General features: G+C 37.6%; 1 non-coding gene across 1 annotated transcript; it reads left to right on the top strand.

Moving 5' to 3' along the window:
- The first annotated feature begins 9,792 nt into the window (after positions 1 to 9,792).
- On the top strand, positions 9,793 to 9,899 carry LOC133813147 (small nucleolar RNA R71). The gene has a single exon (XR_009884188.1). It is a non-coding gene; the product is annotated as a small nucleolar RNA R71 (small nucleolar RNA).
- Positions 9,900 to 14,080: the final 4,181 nt, after the last annotated feature.

Below are 14,080 nucleotides of genomic sequence, written 5' to 3'. Positions count from 1 at the left end.
AAATTCCCCTAAGCTCACCCCGAGCCGGGTATTTGACACTGTTGTGATTATTCCGCTAACCCGCTCATGATCGCAAAAATGTAACACGCAAGTATACGCGGTCTAATCAAGTAATATATGATAAGTCAAGTGTCGATCCCACGAAGACTGATATTAATCACCAACAATTAATTCCTAATTCTAATTGATTTGCGTAATAATTTCAGATTACAATTAAAATACTTACTACTAAAAATTAGGAAACTACTAACACTTAAATAAATGCAGTAATAAGAGTTGATTTAATTTAATAGATGCAAAAGTTAGGGCTTTAGTTTCATCAACTTTCCACTTATGATTTCTACTCAATTCTCAAGATTTCTTAATTCTGTTGTGGTAGCAGATTATAATTATATATTATAGTCTTGTTAGGATCTATAATTCTCTACAATATACTATTCCCTACATCTCTGTGGTAAATCAATATATTGCAGGCTTTAAGCACATAATCCCTAAACTACACAACTCATAAAAGTACTTTCGTCTAATATGAAATTGTGATTATTTATCTATAGCATAATTACCCTTTTCTTTTCAGAGTTTAGGTTAAAATCATATGAACATGTAAATGATGATCAAACATTCACAAGCATTAAGTGTATGATAAATAATCCCCAGCAGAAGAAATCAAAGTTTCAAGAAGAATCCACTAAAACCCTAATAACAAGATTAGTTCAAAGCAGACATAATGACATCAATCAAATTAAATATAAACATAAACATCAGTAGAGAGATTACAGAAGAGAAGAAGAATTCAAACTTTAGATCCTCAATGTTTTTCTTCTGCCTCCAAAGACTTATCTCTCTCTAGTTCTGCATAATCCCTAAAATTAACTCTAAAAACGTATTTAAACCAAAACCCTAAAAAAAACTAACAAATTCGAAAATTCTGAAAATCACGTGCAGCCACACGCGCCGCGGCCCTTGCATTCGGGCGCCGCGGCGCGCATCAGTGTTTCAGTGCATCCTCTCTGACTTCAGCAAGCGCCGCAGCGCGTCCCCCAGGCGCCGCGGCCCTTCAAAATTCCATAATTTAGGCAACTTTTTGTTTCTCCCTTGCGCCGCAGCTCTCCATTCAAGCGCCGCGGCCCCTAAAATTCTTCCAAAATCTCGATTCCAAACTGCAAATCTACCAATTATCTCCGCGAATGAGTCTTCAGCTTCCTTCTTATCAACTTTTAGCACAATTTGAACTGATTTTTCAATCATTTGCCAAACTTCACGATTTCCTCTCCTATTTCCTGAAAACATACCAAAACAAGCATAATACCGCAACACACTCCACCAAAAATGACTCAAACTGATCCTAAACACATGTTAAAACTATGCTAAAAACAGACTCATCAAATTCCCCCAAACTTGACTTTTACTCGTCCTCGAGTAAACCAAAACAAACACAACACAAACAAACACATACTCACACATTTTTTAATCAAGCCAGCAACAATACTAAGCCTCAAGCTATGACAAATAACTTACTTATATAATCTTCAAAGAACTCAACTCAAAATCCAGAATTTCAGTTGAAACAATTATTCCATTCAATCATACAACAAAAATAATAGCTCTCAAAATCATGATTAACAAATAATATGTAATGGAATTCCTTTATGCTCACTGAGTTTCCATTCCAATCCACAACCAAATAAAATCCCATAAGCTTGCTATACTTGCTAATCTCCACTAATGTAGACAAAACATGCTCAGAAATCAGTAGGTCTTTTTAAGTTTATAACTGAATGGCTTAGGCAAAGGTGGATGAGAAAGTCATTTAAGCTCAACATATACCATGAACACTAACCAACCAACGCTACATTAAATACAAATCACAAATCCAATCCCACTGTTCCCAATATCTTATCATTTTGAGAGAACTTACATAAACAAAGATTTTCTTCTTTTTTTCTTTTTTTTTTCTTATATTTAACATTACACTCCCCCAAACTTATTCCTTGATAATACTATTTGGAGTGTAATGTTATCTCATCATTGAAATATATCTTTTTTTTTTCTTCTTTTTTTTTTTTTTTTAAATTCTCTCAAAATGTATTTATTTTTTTTCATTGTTAACAACCCTCGCCATACATAACCCCCCATTACAAATCAATCCCAATTATCATTCATATGTTCATGGTATACACAAGGGAAAGACAAAATAATAGTTAGGTTTTCAATTAATTAGCTCAAAGCATATGTCAATCAATAAAAGGTCACTTTAGGCTCAACAATGGGTAACTAAGGATTAAACATATCAAGGTTGGCTAGAACGGCTCAAACGGTCCAAAAATTTGCCTAAATCATTTTTCCAAGCATGCATGATCTAAGATTTCGCCTCAAAAAGCAAGCAAACAAGTTCTAGGAAAAGCTAGTCCAATCCTCCTTTCCTATTTCAAACTTAGCAAGCATAAATTTTATTCTGTCACATACAATTTATCAAAATCGTGATTAAGCTCTTAATTATTTACGTGTTTGATAAAAATAGAACAAAATATTCAACCAAACACACAGATTTGATTTTAGCTTTATTCCCATTCAATTTACACAGTTCATCATTCAATCATAGTATCATTGGCTAATCATTGGTAACTTGATTCAACTCACACCCTAAACAAAACATGACTAACACGATTAAAACCAAAACAAAACTACAGAAAAACCAAAACAACACAAACACGACTCAGACAACAATAAATCTCTTCCCCCAAACTAAACCTAAACATTGTCCCCAATGTTTGCAAACAAAATAAAATAAAACAAAAGTGTAAGGAAAAGAGACTTACCATAAACATTTAAAATGGTGGAGGCGGCGATGGCGGTGGATACGGTAAAAACGGAGATGGAACAGGAAATGGAGCCACATCTTCCTCGTTTCGGATATACCACCGATTCACCAAAGCATTTAGCTGGTCCACGTGAGCAATTTGATACTCACTGTGCTGCGCCATGTATTGCTGCATATGTTGCTGCTGTGCAATTTGATAGTTGTTCTGCTGAACCAAATACTGAAACTGATTCTGTATCAGATGCATGTAGGGATCAAAATTACCAGCCGCAGGTTGAATAGGCGGCTGTTCAACCGGTACTTCTTGCGCAAACTCCTCCGGAATTGTACCCTCCATACCCGCTTCAATATCCTCTTCGTCAACTTCATCTACTCGGGGCCTTTTATCAATAGCACGCTGCCGAGGTGGTGGTGCTTCTAAGGTCGGTAGTTCATACCCCATCACCCTATTCGCAGAAATTGCCGACATGGGTTTCCGAACTACATCACTTCCAAACATAACCACTCCATAAGTTCGGCATAAATCAGTGATTAAGGAAGCATGACCTAATCCTCCCGTAGTGGTCAACATACTGATATCCTTCATACTCTTCCTAATCACTCGGCCTACATCAATTTTCATACCAGTCATAATGGCATAAACCAACAACAGCCTCTCCTTGTTGATATCTGACATGTGAGTTGTCGGCATTAGCCTTGCACTCACAAAGTGCACCCAAGCCCGCGCCACATGATTTAATTGATAGCGCCACAGGTATTTTGGCACACCACCAACAACAGTAAACCGAGCTCCCGGTAAACTCAACGTTTCCGCCACATGGACCCAATCAATATCATCTCCATGAGCCCATTGATGATATTCATCATCCTCCCGTTCATATGTCGGCATATCATATAATTCAGCAATAGTATCTATACCAACCGGAACTTGAACACCTCTAACAAATACGTCTACATTCTTCATCTCCAAATAGTTTGCATAAAATTCCAAAACCACTGACAAGTTGGCATGGGTAACATCCTCTGAAGCAAACATAGCCCAACCCCTTCTTTGAATTTCCCCCCTAATTTCTTCATAAGTTGAGAGTTCACATGGTGATTCCGTATACTCAAAACCCCGCTCACTGATGACCTTCCTTTTACGAATCCTTGTATAACGCTCAAAAGCGGCTTTACTTACGAATTTGGTAACATCATAATTTGGAGGTGGTTCGGGTTCCTTAGAAGTGGATGGCCTAGAAGCAGATGGTCTATTGGTGTTCCTAGAAGAGGATGCCCTAGAGGGGTTTCTCTTAGGTCCCATAAGATGCTATGAAAATTTGGACAGCACCTCCCCTGTTTTTGCAATATTCCCCAATTCCAAATAACTTTCAAACAGATTCAAATCAATGCACTACCAAACTACACAATCCCCACCATACTCTTCAATCAAAAATCCCTTCTTTCCCTTCTTTATAAAGAAATTACCAACAAAAATCTGAATATTGGGAGAAACACTTACTTGACAGTGATAATCTCCTCTTGAACTCTCCAATTGCACCAAATAAGCATGAAATCACCACTCCAATTGATAGAAATTGAAAAATTAGGGCTTGAAGAAAATTTGGGGGTTTAGGGATTTCAGATTATGAAGTGAGAAGGAGAAGACATATGTGGATTCAAGAGATAATAAGGGGAATGGGGGAATTTTTCTGGGTAGAAAGAAGCAATTTAGAGAGAAAATGAGTAGAAAGGAGTTGTGGATTTTTTTTCAAAATGGGGAGAATGGGAAAAAAAATAAGAGGGAAACCTCTTTTAATTTTCGGAACCGCGTGCGCGCCGCGGCGCACCCCTCCAAGCGCTGCGGCGCGTATAACTTCTGGACTCTCTGGAATTCGCCAAGCGCCGTGGCCCTTCCAATAGGCGCCGCGGCACGCTCCTCAGAACCGAGCCCCCCTTCTCTGACTTCGTCAAGGGCCGCGGCTCTTGTTGCAGGCGCCGTGGCCCTCTCTCCAAAATTCCAAATCTTAAAATTTTATTTTATTTTTTTAATTTTTTATAGTTTTCACGATTTCCACGGTTCTATTACATTAAAAGGAAAACTAAAAACTAAACAAAATAATAAGTACAACCACAACTAAACTAAAAATTGTTCATGCTTTTTACATACTAATTGAACTAAAAATTAAAAACAAACATAGGAATGCCTCCTATGAGCGCTGTCGTTAACGTCATTTAGCCGGACGCTGCTTTAGTCTTCAGATCAAATCAATTCCAACTCGACCACGGTCCTACATGTCTCCACCGATCCCTCCAAGTAATGCTTCAATCTCTGTCCGTTCACCTTAAAGTCTCCCGTCTTTTCACTATGAACTTGTACTGCTCCATAAGGAAGTGAAAATACTACCGTATACGGTCCAGACCATCTTGACTTCAGTTTTCCAGGAAAAAGTTTAAACCTAGAATTAAAGAGCAAAGCTTTATCACCTGGTTGAAAATCCTTTCTCAATATTTTCTTATCATGAAAAGCCTTCAATTTCTCCTTATATATCTTCGCATTCTCATAAGCTTCATTTCGGAATTCTTCCAGTTCATTTAACTCCATAAGCCTATTCTGCCCCGCCATGAAGAGATCAACATTCAACTTTTTCACAGCCCAAAAGGCTCTATGCTCCAATTCCACCGGTAGATGACAAGCCTTACCAAACACCAATCGATATGGTGACATTCCAATCGGAGTTTTAAATGCCGTGCGATAAGCCCAAAGTGAATCATCGAGCTTCTTCGACCAATCCTTCCTCGAAGTATTTACTGTCTTTTCCAAGATACCTTTTATTTCTCTATTTGATACTTCAGCTTGGCCATTTGCAATTGGGTGATAAAATAATGCCTTGCGATGATGAACACCATAACGAGCACAAAGAGCGGTGAACCACTTATTGCAAAAATGACTTCCCCGATCACTAATAATAGCTCTTGGAGTACCAAATCGAGTGAAGATATTTTTATGAAGGAATTTAATAACTTCCTTCCCATCACAAGTAGGAGTTGCTGCAGCTTCTACCCATTTAGAAACATAATCTACCGCAAGCAAAATATACTTGTTATTATACGATGATGGGAAGGGACCCATAAAGTCGATCCCCCATACGTCAAATAGCTCGACTTCCAAAATACCGGTCATCGGCATTTGATCTCTTCTCGATATGTTCCCAGTTCGTTGACAACGGTCACAACTTTTGACAAAATCATTAGCATCCTTAGATAATGTAGGCCAGTAAAACCCACTTTGCAAAACTTTCGCAGCTGTTCTTGTTCCGCCAAAATGACCACCGCAATGCAAACTATGACAGTGAGTTAAGATTGACAACATCTCCTCCTCAGGAACACATCTACGAATAACTTGATCCGGGCAATGCTTGTACAGAATAGGCTCCTCCCAATAATAATGCTTCACCTCCGAATAAAACTTCTTTAATTGTTGCCTTGTCATTTCAGGGGGTATAACCTTGGCAGCCAAATAATTTACATAGTCCGCAAACCATGGAACCTCCTTACCAACATTCACTTCGAACAACTGCTCATCCGGGAAAGCATCATTAATCTAAACTTCTTTATTAAGAGAATTTACCCCAACTTCTAAACGAGACAGATGATCAGCCACCAAGTTCTCAGTACCCTTCTTATCCTTAATTTCCACATCAAATTCTTGTAATAGCAAAATCCACCGAATAAGACGAGGCTTGGAATCTTTCTTAGTCATGAGATACTTTATTTCCGAATGATCCGTATAGACTACCACCTTGTTTCCAATCAAATATGGACGGAACTTGTCGAAGGCATAAACTATGGCTAGAAGTTCTTTTTCCATTGTTGCATAATTCAGTTGAGCATCATTTAAAGTCCGACTAGCATAGTATATAGTTCGAAATACCTTATCCACTCGCTGCCCAAGAACCGCTCCAACCGCATAATCACTAGCATCGCACATAAGCTCAAATGGAAGTTCCCAATTAGGAGTACATACTATCGGCGCTGAAATGAGCTTCTCCTTGAGAGTCTTGAAAGCAGCCAAACAATCATCATTAAAATCAAACGGAACCCCATTCATCAACAAGTTAGACAGCGGCTTTGAGATCTTAGAGAAGTCTTTGATAAATCTCCGATAAAACCCCGCATGGCCCAAGAAACTCCTCACTCCTTTAACTGAAATTGGCGGTGGCAAATTCTCTATGGTAGAAATCTTAGCACGATCCACTTCAATTCCTTTCTTAGAAATTTTGTGCCCCAATACAATGCCTTCACTAACCATAAAGTGGCACTTTTCCCAATTAAGCACCAAATGCGACTCCTCACACCTTCTCAACACCATCTCCAAATTCATCAAACACATGTCAAAAGAGGACCCATAAACCGAAAAATCATCCATAAAAATTTCAATCCCTTTTTCAACCATGTCAGAGAATATTGCCATCATGCACCGTTGAAACGTGGCTGGTGCATTACACAACCCAAATGGCATCCTCCGAAAAGCAAAAGTCCCATAAGGACACGTAAAAGTTGTCTTTTCTTGGTCCTCCGGTGCAATTACGATCTGGTGATAGCCCGAGTACCCATCTAAAAAACAATAGTAATTATGCCCCGCCAATCTATCCAACATTTGATCAATGAAAGGCAAAGGAAAATGATCTTTCCTCGTTGCCTTATTCAACTTCCGATAATCAATACATATCCTCCACCCCGTCACTGTCCTAGTTGGAATCAATTCATTGCTTTCATTCTTTATCACCGTCATACCCCCTTTTTTCGGTACCACTTGCACTGGGCTTACCCAAGCACTATCAGAAATTGGGTAAATCACCCCAGCATCCAACCACTTCAAAATCTCTTTCCTCACCACTTCTTTCATTGTTGGATTAAGCCTTCTTTGAGCGTCGATAGTCGGTTTCGCCTCATCTTCCATCAGAATACTATGCATGACTGTTGATGGACTAATTCCTCTTATATCAGCCAAAGTCCACCCTATAGCAGTTTTATGAGCCCGTAACACCCTCAACAATTTCTCCTCCTCTACCTCCGAAAGAAATGATGAGACTATAACTGGAAGAGTCTCTTTCTCCCCAAGATAAGCATAACGAAGGTGGTCTGGTAAAACCTTTAACTCTAAAACAGGTGGCTTCTGAATCGATGGTAATGGTCTGTCTGGTCCTGCCCCCAACTCTTCAAATTTCTTATGTTTCCAAGGCTCAGCTGATTTTATCCAATTTAAGTAACTCATCACCTCTTCATTCTCCTCACCATCTACATCATCAACTGTGAGACTCAACTCAAGAGGATCCTCCCTTAATGTTTTCCTTTCCACTACTTCTTCGACCACATCAACAGAGAAACAACTATCACTTGTTTTAGGATAAGTCATAGCCTTAAACACATTAAATACTACTTCCTCCCCTTGAACTCTCAGCTTCAACTCTCCCTTTTTCACATCAATCAATGCTTGCCCAGTTGCTAAAAATGGTCTCCCCAAAATAATTGGAACATTCTCATCCTCCTCCATATCAAGTACTATAAAATCAGCCGGAAAAATAAACTTATCCACCTTTACCAACACATCTTCTATAATACCACGAGGATGCTTCACAGATCTATCAGCCAGCTGTAATGTTACTGTAGTTGGCCTAGCTTCCCCCAAACTAAGCCTTCGGAATACAGACAAAGGCATTAAATTAATACTCGCCCCCAAATCACATAAGGCATGCTTACATTCGAACTCCCCAATAGTGCATGGAATGGTAAAACTCCCAGGATCTCTCAACTTTTGAGGAAGCTTCCGTTGCAAAATTGCGCTGCATTCTTCTGTTAATGCCACTGTTTCATAATCACCCATTTTTCTCTAATTTGAGAGAATCTCCTTCATGAACTTTACATAGCTTGGCATTTGTTCTAATGCTTCCGCAAATGGTATATTTATGTGTAACTTCTTGAACACCTCTAAAAACTTTGCAAACTGCTTATCCAAATTATGCTTGCGAAGTCTTTGTGGATATGGAACTCTAACATGATGCTCAATAGTTACAGGTGGGGTCTCCTCTTCTTCCTTAAGATCTTCAGTAACCTTTTTATTATCCAACTTCTTCTCATCTTCTACTGACTGACTCTTCTTTGGCCCTTCATATTTCGCTCCACTCCTCAAGGTAATAGCTTGGCACTGTTCTTTAGGATTAACTTCTGTAGTGCTAGGCAAATTTCCTTGAGCTCTATTAGTCATTAAAGAAGCCAATTGCCCTATTTGAGTCTCCAAACTTCTTATGGATGCCCTAGTCTTAGTCATGAATTGGTTAAGCACATCAGGTTGGGATTCGGCTGGTTTCATTGGCATGGGTGGAGGTGGTCTATTTTGTGGTTGATAGTAGCCCGGTGGAGGATTTTGGTGTGCATATTGTTGTGGATAGGGTGGCCTATTTTGGGTAGGTATATAAGGTGGCTGAGGTTGAGGATAACGTTGGAGAGTGTTTTGGTTGTTAGACCAGGAAAAATTGGGATGGTTCTTCCAAGCTGGGTTGTAAGTCATGGAATTGGGATTGTTAGGCTGTCTTGGGTAATTTCCTATGGCTTGGACTTCTTCCATGGGCATATTATTCATGTCTGTAGCAGGGCATTGGTTTGGTTGATGGGCTGTACCACACACTTCACATGAGTTTTGAACTTGCATAGCTTGAGAGGGTAGGGTAGTCTTTTGCAATTGCTTCGTCAAAGCTGCTACTTGAGCGGTAAGCATGGTTATGGCATCCACTTCCATCATTCTAGCCACCTTCTTTGGCTGCCCCCTTTCATTTGGCCATTGGTAATTGTTCATCGCCATCTCCTCTAATAGCTCATATGCCTCATTAGCACTTTTGCTCATAAAGGCACCTCCCGCCGCAGCATCTATAATTGTTCTTGTCGTCCCATTCAAACCATTATAAAAATTATGCACCAACATCCACTTTTCTATTCCATGGTGCGGACACTTCCTTAGCAACTCCTTAAAGCGCTCCCAAGAATCATACAATGACTCTCCATCCAACTGATAAAAATTATTAATCTCACCCCTTAACTTTGCAGCCTTCGCTGGAGGAAAGAACTTGGCAAGGAATTTCTGAGCTAACTCCTCCCATGTAGTGATCGAATTCGCTTGTAAGGAAATCAGCCAACTTTTCGCCCTATCCCTCAATGAAAATGGGAATAGCCTCAGTCTTATAGCATCATCACTCACCCCATTCATCCTGAACGTAGCACATAACTCCAGGAAATTAGCTATGTGTAAATTAGGGTCCTCCGTCGGCATACCTCTAAACTGAACAGTTGTTTGAACCATCTGAAGAATGGCTGGCTTAATCTCAAAGTTGTTTGCAGCAATGGTTGGAGGTCTGATGCATGAATGCACTCCTGTAACAGTAGGAAGTACATAATCTCTCAGTGTTCGTGCTCCTTGCTCCCTTGGACCCTCAGTAGCCCCTTGACCATTATTAGCACCATTTCCCAGATTATCAGCCATGGTGAATTCCAATTTCCTTTTTATTTTCCGGTTCTGCCTGCACGTTCTTTCAATTTCCCAGTCTATTGGTATAACCTGTTTTTGTCTATTACTTCGCATATACCATCTAGTCCTGAAACACAAGAGAACCTTGATCCGGATTAAATGTAAAAAAAAAAAAAAATCAATTTAGAACAAAAATTAACTTATTGGTATTAATAAAAACAGTCCTCGGCAACGGCGCCAAGAACTTGATCGCAAAAATGTAACACGCAAGTATACGCGGTCTAATCAAGTAATATATGATAAGTCAAGTGTCGATCCCACGAAGACTGATATTAATCACCAACAATTAATTCCTAATTCTAATTGATTTGCTTAATAATTTCATATTACAATTAAAATACTTACTACTAAAAATTAGGAAACTACTAACACTTAAATAAATGCAGTAATAAGAGTTGATTTAATTTAATAGATGCAAAAGTTAGGGCTTTAGTTTCATCAACTTTCCACTTATGATTTCTACTCAATTCTCAAGATTTCTTAATTCTGTTGTGGTAGCAGATTATAATTATATATTATAGTCTTGTTAGGATCTATAATTCTCTACAATATACTATTCCCTACATCTCTGTGGTAAATCAATATATTGCAGGCTTTAAGCACATAATCCCTAAACTACACAACTCATAAAAGTACTTTCGTCTAATATGAAATTGTGATTATTTATCTATAGCATAATTACCCTTTTCTTTTCAGAGTTTAGGTTAAAATCATATGAACATGTAAATGATGATCAAACATTCACAAGCATTAAGTGTATGATAAATAATCCCCACCAGAAGAAAGAAATTCAGGAAAATTTCATTAAGAAATCAAAGTTTCAAGAAGAATCCACTAAAACCCTAATAACAAGATTAGTTCAAAGCAGACATAATGACATCAATCAAATTAAATATAAACATAAACACCAGTAGAGAGATTACAGAAGAGAAGAAGAATTCAAACTTTAGATCCTCAATGTTTTTCTTCTGCCTCCAAAGACTTATCTCTCTCTAGTTCTGCATAATCCCTAAAATTAACTCTAAAAACGTATTTAAACCAAAACCCTAAAAAAAACTAACAAATTCAAAAATTCTGAAAATCACGTGCAGCCACACGCGCCGCGACCCTTGCATTCGGGCGCCGCGGCGCGCATCAGTGTTTCAGTGCATCCTCTCTGACTTCAGCAAGCGCCGCGGCGCGTCCCCCAGGCGCTGCGACCCTTCAAAATTCCAGAATTTAGGCAACTTTCTGTTTCTCCCTTGCGCCGCAGCTCTCCATTCAAGCGCCGCGGCCCTTAAAATTCTTCCAAAATCTCGATTCCAAACTGCAAATCTACCAATTATCTCCGCGAATGAGTCTTCAGCTTCCTTCTTATCAACTTTTAGCACAAATTGCTCAATTTGAACTGATTTTTCAGTCATTTGCCAAACTTCACGATTTCCTCTCATATTTCCTGAAAACATACCAAAACAAGCATAATACCGCAACACACTCCACCAAAAATGACTCAAACTGATCCTAAACACATGTTAAAACTATGCTAAAAACAGACTCATCAGCTCACAAGGATCGTCTCGGACCACACATCTCAAATATATCCCCATAACACTGGGGTCTCACTCATAATACATTCATAATGCAAATATACCTCAACGGGTCAAAAATTACAAATATGTCCGCCTTGACAATAACGGGCCCACATGCATATTTAATACACATAAACATGCACATATATTCATATTACCATATAAACCATTTATATCATATAATCACACACATGTTCCATTTATTCCACATATAAATCTTCTTATGCCTTCCAGGCACCATAATTCAAGGCACTTAGCCTTAATAGTGAATTCGGGACGTTACAATTCTTTAGTTATAATTACACTTATATAGCAATTTAAATAGTTTAATTACTTTAGCAATTTATGAGATAGGAATTATTTTTTCTAATATTATACTTCTATTTTCTAAAACCTCAAAAAAAGTTCTATTATCTAATTTTCAATGCATCTCTTTCTTATGTTGGTCGCAATTTTAATATTATTGTCCATGGATTGGCTAAGCATGCCCTTAGGTTAGACAATGAGTTTTCTTAGATAGAAGAAATCTCTCCTCCTATTTGTAACTGTGTTACTTTACAATCTCGAAATTAGGGGTACTCATCCGATCCGATCCAACATTTTTACCTCTAATCAATCTAATCCAATTAAAGGCTGGATGTTTGAAATGAGCATCCAATCCGATTCAATTTGACCTCAAAATCCAATCCAATAAGGATCGGTTATTTTAATCGATTTTATTTTTATTTTTTTAGATTGAATTTTAATATTAAAGAGATAAACAAATAAAAAAACATACAAAAAAATCATATAAAAAATTAAAACAATATTTATTAGGGTAAATACCATTTTGGGTCATGTATTGTGCAAAAGTTGTCGATTGGACCCTCTGTTTTGTTAAATGACAATTTGAACCCTCCGGTTTGCAAAATAGAACAAAATAGTACTCATGACCAAATTTTGGTCAAAGTATTTTTCAATATGACCAAAATGTCATCGAGTTTTTATAAAACATTTAAAAATATATGTTTAAAATAAAAAATAAACTAAATTAATTTTTAAATAAAAAATATAATACTTAATTAAAAAAATTATAAATATTTTAATTTATAAAGTAAAATTAAGATATAAAGTTAAGAAAAAACTAAAATTATTTTTTTCTAAAATAAAAAATCAAATAAAAACTAACAAATTAAAATCCCTAAAACGTTTTTTGTTAGAAACAAAAAAATACCAAAACGTTCTTCACCCTCATCTTCTTCCTCTTGCCTTGCTCCATCTTCTAATTTTTGCAAGTCATCTCTGACCAGATGGTCTTTACTAGTCGCAAGACGCTGCTGCCAAGACGAGATCTCAATTGCTCATTCATCGAAGAACAAGATCTAGAAATCGCTTCTTCGTTTGAGATGGGGATCTTAAGCCGATGGGGATGGGATTGCGCTGAGGACCGAGGATCGACGACAAACGTTGGGGTCGACGACGAAGAAAGGGCAGTTGACAACTCGAGCTGGATTGCGACATTTCCAAATTTGCGTGGAACTTGCCGACGGAGTATTTAGCACGAAGGGGTCTAGTTCACTAACGAGGTGTGTCGACGAGGACCAAGGGGTTATGTTGACTGAGGGCAGTTGGAGTTTAGGGTTCCATCTGTGACGGGGACGAAGGCCATTGACAATGGTTGTGAGATTCTCATCTTGAATTATTTTGAGATTTATTGTTATTTTTTGGACTGAGTTTTGGGAATTAGTGTATTTTTCAGATCTAGTTTGTATAAATTTTTGTTTTTCAAGTCTAAGTTTTGAGATTTAGTATGATTTTTTAGATCTAGTTTGTATGAATATTGGATGTGAGATTAATATCGTGGTTGCCATACAAATTGATCAATTTTGTTATGGATTTTGGACCTTGATTTGTTTGATGTCGATGAAGATTTCTGTTTTCAAATATGGGTTCAACATGAACTCAAGAACACAAGAACAATTTTGATAGTTTTGATTAATACTTAGGTTCTAATCTAGTAGTTAATTTTTATTTGCATCTAAATTTTTATATAAAAAAAAATATTATGTTATTTTTTTATTATTTAAAATCAATTTAATTTAATATTTTATTTTAAAATATATTTTTTAGTTATTTAATGAATTCATTAAT

The sequence above is a fragment of the Humulus lupulus genome, chromosome 1, assembly GCF_963169125.1.
Source record: "Humulus lupulus chromosome 1, drHumLupu1.1, whole genome shotgun sequence".
NCBI lineage: Eukaryota > Viridiplantae > Streptophyta > Magnoliopsida > Rosales > Cannabaceae > Humulus > Humulus lupulus.
The sequence above is the reverse complement of the archived record's forward strand: the minus strand, read 5'-3'. Positions and strand labels throughout refer to the sequence as shown.